We start from the raw sequence: 10,089 nt of genomic DNA, 5'->3' as shown, positions 1-10,089 counted from the left end.
CTGTCCATTGAAGAGTGCTATAGAAATGAATTACCTCGCTAATAAAGCCCCGCATAATATATTGTGCCTTCTCTTTTCCCATTCCTCGAGCTTGCAAAGGGAGAAAGGCTGTGTTTATAGTGAAGGCGCTGATTTATTTTGTATTAATTTGAACGCATTACTTAGCAAGTGAATTTATTACCACCTTGTACACACAAAAAGAGGTGCATGTGTGGGGGATATTGATATTTCTACCCCTGCTTGTGAGCAGGGAGGTAACAATGAATATGAATGATCAATAAGTGAATAAAAGCTGTTTAAACTTGCTAAGCATTTTAATTAGCAGCTTTTCGTCTTGGGGCCAGGAGTGCTGGAATGAGTGTGATGTTCCTTCCACAAAAGTATTGTTTAGTATTTGGGGGAGTGTTTGTTTATTTATTTACACCTGACCTTCTTCGTCTTCCATCATGTGCTTGGAGCATGAGAAGACATTGTTACAGGCAGCTAGTTTTTTCAGGGCTGCTTTGTACTAGGTGTAGACCCATCAAGCTGACCCCAGTTCATCAGACACATATAGTAGCTTTCATCAGCCCAGGCAGCTACGGAGTTGATGCTTTGACCTGACTCTGGTCTCCAGATGGTAAGGAACTAACTACAAACCTCCATTTAACATTTCCCATTATGCCCTGGTAAACCTGTGACCCTCAAGATATTGCAAGACGAACACTCCCATCATCACTCTCCTGCTGCATGGGGGCGATGGAGTCCAACAAGATCTGGTGAGCCAGAGTTAATTTGGGGAGGATTTTATACACGTGTTAGTCAATCAAGGCTTTGAGACACAAAATACTGGAAAATCTGATATATCGCAGACCTCAGGGAACAGAAATACAGAAAATGACAGCTGGTCTACCTGGTGACAAAATGTCTTTGCCTCCAGGATCACCATAGAGGAGAGATTTTTACATTGATGGTCCAAAGGTAAGACACCACCAGAGAGGCAGACTTGAGCAGCCCAGTAGAGAATGCCCAATTAGCTCTATTAGTTTGCCTCCTCCTTCTGCCTCCTCTTGTCACCATAAAGTCCACACACCCATTCCTGATGCCCATGAGTGGGTCACTGCTAGCCATCTCCTGCCTGCTGTAGTCTAATGGTGTTGCAGCAGTCCTGGGGAGATCAAATGTTCTCCTCCTAAATGATGATGGAGGGTTCTGGCTGTTGCAGGTCCTGTGGCACTAACCATGATGGGAAGGAGATGGCAAGATCTGTCAGAGGAAGAGGAACAAGAAGTTGGGTGTGAGGAGAGCTTGACCAGTGACTTAGGAGAGGGTCCCACTGCACTGCACAGGAATGGAGGGGGAGCTGTCTGAGTTAGTCTCCATCCTGCCCTCTGAGAGTGAGGTTTCCATGGTACCCAATATAAGGCCAGTGGCAAACCAGTAGGGCCAGCCAAACTGGAAGTGGAATGAGAGTTAGAGTGCTGGACTCAGGTCTCAAGGACATGTCTTTGTCTGCACTGGTGCACACCCATAGGACTGCACACTTGCAAGCACAGCCATCTGTCATGGATGCTTTAGTTGAGATTATTGAATTGCAGGGGGTTGGACTAGATGACCCTTGCGGTCTCTTCCAACTCTATGATTATATGATCTCACTAGGTGTGAGAACTATGCAACTGACTGGTCCTGCCACACTCCACACAAGTGGAGCGGTAGGGGTAGGTCAGATGTTGGGCCAATGGCTTAGCTACTTCTTAGAGCTTGGGCAGTCTTATGAATCATGTGTCCTATACTATATAACCATGCTCTGATTTCTTAAACAAAACCTTCAGGTTTCCTTGAGTTGAGAGTCATGAGTACTGTGTCCAAGAGGTGGACTCCCTCCCAGCTCCCAGGACTAGCTAGAGGTCTGGGATGGGGGGAGGCAGAAGTGATCAGGTGCAGCATGCAAGAATAGGTATTATTATTATTATTATTATTATTATTATTATTATTATTATCATTATGATGCAACTGTAATACAACTCCATGAGTCATTGCACCAACAAGCAGAGATGCATATATGTCACTATCCTGAGCCCTTAAAAAATAAAAAATTGAGCAAGCTATAATATTGATGGAGTGTCAAACGCAACTGCTCAACATCTGAAAAGGCAGGATCATGATTCCTCCACCACTTAAAGAGATGGTGTGTATCCACCCTAAATTTTGTTCAATGGGCTGAATTGATCTGCCTGTTTATTAAGGGCAAGGCAATGGAGGGAGGGGTCACTCTCTGATTTGTTGGTCTTTCTTGAGATCTAGAGAACACCCCATGGGCTCTCAGCAAAGCTTTTAACTTGCTTCCCCCTTTGGCATGAGCCCAGAATTTTAAATTGCAACCCTGATGTAGCACATACAGCATAAACCACCGGAGAATATAACATAAATAGTTGCTGGACCGCCCTTGATTTAGGCAGGGTATAAATGACGATAGCTTTGCCTCAGAGAGAACTACAACCTATTCCTGAGCATTAAAATGGTAGGCATATTTCAGAAGGCAACTGCAAATGTACATTGTATTGGCGTTATCTCTTGGCATTCAATGGCTTTTCCCTTAGTTCTTGTATTGCTTTATTGCAGGGAGCAACAACAATGATTACAGCCGGCATTTGTTCATGAATTTTCCCCTGTTGTGGACAAAAGCTGCTGTGCTAAGGCCGGTAACTAGAAGGCCTCTACACAGTGGGGTCACAATGGGGGGCGGGGGGCAGTGTGCCCCGGGTGCCATGTCTGCAAGGGTGACAAGAAGTCACCCTGCGGGGGCTCGCGGTGGCACGAGCTCCCATCGCGCCGCCACACGTGAAGGATCCTCCATTCATGGCTGCAGCTGTGAGCAGAGGATTCTAGCGCCAGCGGCAAACCGTTAAATGTAGCACATGTGTGGCATCACAAGCATGCACTGTACGTAGTGACGCCGCACATGCGCTGTATAGCGGTCTGCTGGCGCCGCCGCTCCAGCACTGTATGGATGGTGCCGGGATCCCTCCATCGCCACTACAGCTGCGAACAGAGGATCCCAGCACCGTCCGTACGGCACCGGAGAGGCACCACCGGCAAACCGCTATGTACAGCGCATGTGCAGCGTCGCTACGTACGGTGCATGCGCCATACGTAGCGATGCCGCACATGTGCCCTATGTAGTGACACTCGCCCCAGGTGTCATGATGCCTTCCTTCGCCCCTGCCTCTACATTGCACTGTGGGCTGCCCCTTTCCTACAACCTCTGCTCAAGTAGGAAACAAAAGTGGTGTCTATACTAGTAGTGAAGAGAGGGACAAAGCTGCATTGAGACGGGATGCTAAAGTGTCAAATGCAATGTAAACAAGTGCAAAGTGATGCATTTCAAGGCTGTTAGGAAAATTCCTAGGATTCCTTCCTTGGAGTAGACTGCTGAAGGCCTCTAAGGAAAGAGGAGTCAGGTACACAAGGTAGGCTCAACAGAGATTTATTAATCATTAAGACAGTGCTGAATGGTCAGCCATCGTAAAAAAAGAAATAAATAAAATAATAAGAAGAAGAAGAAGGTAAAGGACCCCTGGACGGTTAAGTCCAGTCAAAGGTCTATGTGGTGCAATGCTCATCTTGCTTTCAGGGTGAGGGAGCCTGTGTTTGTCCTCAGACAGGTTTCCAGGCCATGTGGCCAGCATGACTAAACCGCTTCTGGAGCACAAAACACCATCATGGAAAGCAGAGTGCACGGAAATGCCGTTTACCTTCCCACCGCAGTGGTACCTATTTATCTACTTTCACTGGTGTGCTTACGAATTGCTAGGTTAGCAGGAGCTGGGACCAAGCAACGATAGCTCACCTCGCCGCAGGGATTCGAACCACGAACCTTCTGACTGGCAAGCCCAAGAGGCTCAGTAGTTTAGACCACAGTGCCACCCACGTCCTTGTCAGCCATTGAAGCTATTGCCACAAGCATGGCCTGACAACGGTACATGCCCTCCAGCTCTTCTTATATGCTCTTTTTCTGTCAGGTAAATACATGAAATCCTTGTGCCTGTATCATTTATGCAACATTATTGCCTACAGCAATGTGTGAACAGCTCGTGGACACCCTACCTGGCCTTCCAATTGGACATCCCATAGTTGGAGTCATTTTCCACTTAGAAACTCCATTTATCTTATCAAGGTGTCATCCTCAATCATTCCTTTCCAGCAGGTATTCGACTTGCACATTCCGTTACCCTTCCCTCCCAGACTTGTCTTTGGCAATTCTCCTTGTTTGTGTTAACCCTTATTATTACAATTCAATCTGTTTTCCTCTTATCTGGTCAGTTATTAATCTCCTGTTGCTGAGGGCAAGGTTCCGGCTGCTCACCTGCACTGCTTTGGACAAGCATTTCTGACTCTAAGCATAGACAGCAACTTTGATTTTAAATACTTCTATAATATCCATATCATTATATACATGTCCTATACAGTCATACCTCGGGTTACAGACACTTCATGTTGTGAATGCTGTGGGTTGCGAACATGCATCCCGCACGGATCACGTTCACAACCCAAGCGTCCACTGTATATCCAGTTACAGATAGGTAGCCGTGTTGGTCTGCCATAGTCAAAACAAAATAAAAAAAATCCTTCCAGTAGCACCTTAAAGACCAACTAAGTTAGTTCTTGGTATGAGCTTTAGTGTGCATGCACACTTCTTCAGATACACTGAAACAGAAGTCACCAGGAATTTCAGAAATAGACTGGAAAGAGAAGCTGCTGAATTGCAACTTATTACCAAACTCAAAACCATGGAGAGACCTGGTCTGAACAAAGACATTGGATTCTTATCTCATTATACATGACAAAGCCATTTTTCACCTTCTCACCCCTTGCTTTTTCCTGCAAGACCTATTGCAGTCGTTAAGAGTCGTCAACAGGCTCATCACAGCTATCTGCCAATCACCCATTCCCACCACCCTTCTGAGTAATACCCCTCCCCACCTTCTCACTATATAGAAGGGTCTGGTGACTTCTGTTTCAGTGTATCTGAAGAAGTGTGCATGCACACGAAAGCTCATACCAAGAACTAACTTAGTTGGTCTTTAAGGTGCTACTGGAAGGAATTTTTTTATTTTGTTTTCACTGTATATCCAATACACATATTTGTAACAAAGGCAAAAAAAAAATCTTAATTTTACATACATGCTCATGGGGTCTCAACAGGCTGTGAATGAGCAGGAACAAGACTTAGGGATCATAGTGGATCGATCAGTGAAGATGTCAGCATAGTGAAACAGGCTAATAATAATAATAATAATAATAACAATAATAATATCTTTATTGTCATTGCCCCCTCTCAGGGACAACAAAATTTACTTGGCTGCTCCATCCACCCAGGTAGGGCACTCCACACAAAATCAGAACAGCTATAAAAACACTAATTAAAACAATACAATATAATACAGCAAGGAAGATTAGATAACTTTCAAAGTCCAGGTTTCCCATTCAGGGCCGAGATCGCTCTGGAGAAGAAGCTGTTCTTGAGACGGCTCGTTCTTGTCTTCATCGTCCTGTATCTCCGTCCCGACGGCAGGAGCTCGAAGAGACAGTGACCAGGATGTGATGGATCTTTTACTATGTCCAGTGCCTTCCTATGGCACCTCGTGGCATAAATCTGCTCTAAGGTGGAGAGTGGGCAGCCAACAATGCTCTCTGCTGCCTTCACAACTCTATACAACCCCATCCTGTCCTGGGTAGTATACCAAGCTTGGGGTCATTAAGAAAGGAACTGATGATAAAAATGTCCATATCATAGTGCTGTTATACAAAACTATCGAGCGAGCACATCTGGAATCTGCGTACAGTTCTGGTTAAAAAGGTAAAGGTAAAGGTACCCCTGCCCGTACAGGCCAGTCGTGTCTGACTCTGGGGTTGCGCGCCCATCTCGCTTAAGAGGCTGGGGGCCAGCAGTGGCGTAGCGTGGGTTGTCAGCACCCGGGGCAAGGCAAGTAATTTGCGCCCCCTAACCCGTGGATTAGCGCCCCCTAACCCGTGGATTTGCCCTAACCCCAGATGTTGCGCCCGGTGCGGCCGGCCCCCCCTGCACCCCCCACGCTACGCCACTGGGGGCCAGCGCTGTCCGGGTCACAGACACTTCCGGGTCACGTGGCTAGTGTGACAAGCTGCATCTGGCGAGCCAGCGCAGCACACGGAGACGCCACAGTTCTGGTTGCTTCACCTCAAAAAGGAAATTGTTGCGTTGGAGAAGGTTCGGCGTTTGAGGTGGTCATTTTGTTTGCCATTGATGAAACTTCACCTTTCCCTCCCTACTATTTTTGATTGGAAAGAACCTCTCGCCACTTTCCGCAGGCCTTGGGAGCGACACAATGCAATGTGGCATGATATTGCCATTTGCTCCAAATGCATTCCAGGAGGTATGGTCAGCCTTAAGTTGAGGCATGAGAATCTTAAGAAAGCAATGGAAAAAAAGTAAACCCTTTGTCTATCTCATAAGATGAGGTTAGGCAAGAAGCACCCTGAAAATTTAAGAAAATTAATTTCCCCTGTTTTGGGGTGGGCGTGGGGGTCCATTTCACACTTGTCCAGCCTCAATTAATTTTTGTTGACTTTTTTCAGCTCAGATTTAATCTTATGCTTGTGATTGCTGGTTGATTTGAAGGTTCTGTTGATGGGATGGAAAAGCAAGCTGCAATGTGTCTTCATAAAAACGTTAAATTCTGCCTTAGCTCCACTCCCCTCTTCCTTGCTGCTGGCCTGTTTCATACCTATTCTTTCTGGTTGCCATGGCAATGGGGTTTGCTCGCTTACAAGGCCAATAAACCTGCCATTACTTACCGATCTGTAATAGCGCTGACATGTTGTTCCAGGCTAGGCCTCTAGTTCCATGCCAGATGGACTAGCTCTGACCGAGTCACTGCCCTCCAATTATTGACACCGCTATAAGGTCATTCAATCTGGGGTCTCTCTTTCCCGCTCAAGTTGCCTCAAATGTACTTGGAAAGTTCATAGCCAGCTGGGATTGTACGGGGCCTGAATGGATAGTGCTGCCACACTAGCCCTGCCTCTGTATTTGCTGAAGTGCCCAGAAAGACCCCCCCACAGCTGGAAATAAACAGAAGAGGTGGAATTCAACATCACACTATGGTTGAACATCCCACCATCACTAGCGTTGCCATTTGCCAGATGTAACCAAGGCACCAGGCAAACCCATTCTCATGTTGCTTCCTTCCAGATCTCTTGTAGAAGAGGCACATGAAGAAGGGCCTCAGGTGATGATCGCAGGGTCTGGGTTGGTTCACGTGGGGAAAAGCAGTCTTTGGGGTATTGTGGTCCTGAGTTGTTTAAGGATAAGGCATCACTGAGGATAAGACCACTAGTGGCTACTAGCCTTGATGGCTGTCAGGGACTGGCTGGATGAGGTACCTGCCCAGGAGGTGCCTGCCCAGGAGCTCCCCAGGGAGGGCACAGAAGATGACGACTTAGATCCTGGATCCTGGTGGTGGGACACTGAAGACCAGTCTGCAGAAGGGATGAGCTGGGAGGTGCTAGAAGCAGGGGGATTGAGTGATCAAGGAAGATCAGGAGAAAGAGGGCCTTCTAGGACACGATTAGAAGCTGAGAGTTACAGAGTGAGTGCAGACTCAGACAAGGAGGAGTCAGATATTGCTCCTTCTACACAGCAGCAGCACAGTCCCAAGGCCTGCTGGCTCTCCTCCCCCCTCTGGCATCCTGTCTGAGGAAAGTCCTACGCTGGCCAGATGAGGAGCTCACCCACTTGATGCGTCCTTCATCCGCTTGGGAGGGATCTAAAGTGGAAGGCTAGAGGGGGAAGGACGGAGCTAGTAGTCTTCAGCAACATCTCAGCTGGCTTAAGACAGACCAGAGGACTCTACTGTGTTGTTATTTTCTGTTAATAACAAGTTAATCGTGTTTCACGCATCCTGTGTACGTGCCTGCCCTGTGGTTGACCTGGCTTGCTTGTCAGCTCCTTGGCAATGACTATGTTCTACCTATACTGTCTTCATACCTCTCTTAATACCAGTCACTGGGAATTAGAGGTGGGCAGAGTGCAGTTTTGCTCATGTCCCGATTGCCGCTCACTGGTCTCTGGTTGGGCACTGTGGGAACACGATGCTGGACTAGAAAGGCCATTGACTTGTTTCAACAGCCTCTTCTTAGGTTCTTATTTAATCAGCCTACTCATGGGTAAATGTTTTGGTGCTATTAAGGAAAAACAAATGATCCGTGCTTTGGCTTATCAAGATGTTTTTTTGCCACCATGGTGGGTAGAGAGTGCCATCTGGGTTTTCTGGCTCAGACACCGCAATGTCCTGTATCTGCCCACAAATATATTACAGGACCAAAACAGAAATCCATCTCTGTATGTAAATGTAGCTAATAAGTACAATGGCTCAAACTGCAGATTATTTTTGTGCAGAAGTCTCTCTTATGCTAAGTAAATTAAAAACTTATCCCAAACAAAAGAGTTGCATTTTAAGGCACCTGATATTGGTTCATAATAATAAAAAATTAAAAAATAATCAAGCCAGATTGCTTTCCACAGCTGTTTTGAGATTAAATAAAATTGGTATGCCCCAACATGCGCTAAACAAATCTGGCATCGGAAGTGACATTTAAATTATGCAAAGGATGAATTAGACAGAAGTTTCTAATGATAAACATTTTGCTTATTCAGTCTTAGTGGTGCAAATCCATGCCTATCCCACCTTTCAGTGTTTTAAAGATAAGATCTGCAAATTGGATTGAAAGGGAAATGTAGGAAATAAGTAAAAGGGAAGGAAAGGGAAATCATAGCTACTATGAGCTGCCTCTGATATTAGTCCTGCTCATAGCAGACCAAGTAAAATGAGCAGCCATGAATATGGGTACTATCCTAAGGCTAAATCAGCTAGGATGAGTGGAGTTATGATCCACTGGATCTCCAGCTGAGCAAAGAGGTTCCTGGCTCTTAAACTATTATCATCAAGATATTATCTTATTTGAGGACATTTTTCTCCTTCATAATGTGGAAAAACTATTACAGTGGTACCTCGGGTTACATACGCTTCAGGTTACATACGCTTCAGGTTACACACTCCGCTAATCTAGAAATAGTGCTTCACGTTAAGAACTTTGCTTCAGGATAAGAACAGAAATCGGGCTCCGGCAGCGTGGGTGCAGCAGGAGGCCCCATTAGCTAAAGTGGTGCTTCAGGTTAAGAACAGTTTCAGGTATGGACCTCCGGAACAAATTAAGTACTTAACCCGAGGTACCACTGTATTCTTACACTTCGCCTCACCCTTTTTCTATTTGGCGTCATTTCTTTGCTTTTTGTGTACGCCACCCAAAACTGTCTGGTGTGATACACAAACCTATTAAATGGAAGGACTCTCCACCATTGTTTTCCTTTTTCACACATGCATGATAAGAAAGCCAGTCGTCCCTCAAGGAAGCAAATGTCAGATAGACCTTTTGAAATGACATTATATGCTGAGTCACCATCCCTGCTCAGGAGACTTAGTATTGCGCCCCTTCCCTCGCACCCACCTACCCCCGTTGTCAAAATCGACACGCTGCTTTTATGTCCTAGTGGTCTTGTCTGCCTGGCATCTCATCAGAAAGCTTCCTGACAAATCTGCGGGGAGAATGGCATGACAATTAAGACACGGATTTCAAATGTATGCCGTCAGCCCGAGTGCTCTGCACAGAGGAACAGGCGACTTGTAAATGTCACAGCTCAAACCCAGACATTTATTAGTTTAAAGCTGACACACTTTCCCTTCCCAGCAAGTAGTGAGAAAATGTTTCCCCCCTCTCACTGGAGACATTTAAAAGAGCAGTAGATTGGACAAAGTGCTATATATAAAAAAACAATTCACTCAGTAGATCTTCAAGAGGCCCATACAAAGGGATAAGCTGGATGAACACATCAGATTCCACAGTCCTTTTGACCATGATCTCCCACTACACATGAGTAGCACATGAAGAAGATTCAGTACATTCAGAACTCAGATGCTGTCCCTTCTGACTCAGAGCCTATGAAGAATTTGAGAAGCATCCTTTTTGCTGTGATAAATTCAGAGATCAAACCTGTTGGGTGTTCTGGAA

General features: G+C 45.9%; 1 long non-coding RNA gene across 1 annotated transcript; it reads right to left on the bottom strand.

Annotated features, from left to right (window-relative positions):
* Window positions 1-769: 769 nt before the first annotated feature.
* Window positions 770-9,747, bottom strand: LOC309342393. The gene is made up of 2 exons (XR_014156768.1): window positions 9,533-9,747; window positions 770-1,245 (listed from the first exon to the last, which is right to left on the bottom strand). It is a non-coding gene; the product is annotated as an uncharacterized lncRNA (long non-coding RNA).
* Window positions 9,748-10,089: the final 342 nt, after the last annotated feature.

The sequence above is a fragment of the Podarcis erhardii genome, assembly GCF_964252035.2.
Source record: "Podarcis erhardii genome assembly, chromosome: 5".
In the NCBI taxonomy this organism is placed as follows: Eukaryota; Metazoa; Chordata; class Lepidosauria; order Squamata; family Lacertidae; genus Podarcis; species Podarcis erhardii.
Note: the sequence above shows the minus strand (reverse complement) of the source record. Positions and strands in the feature narration are given on the sequence as shown.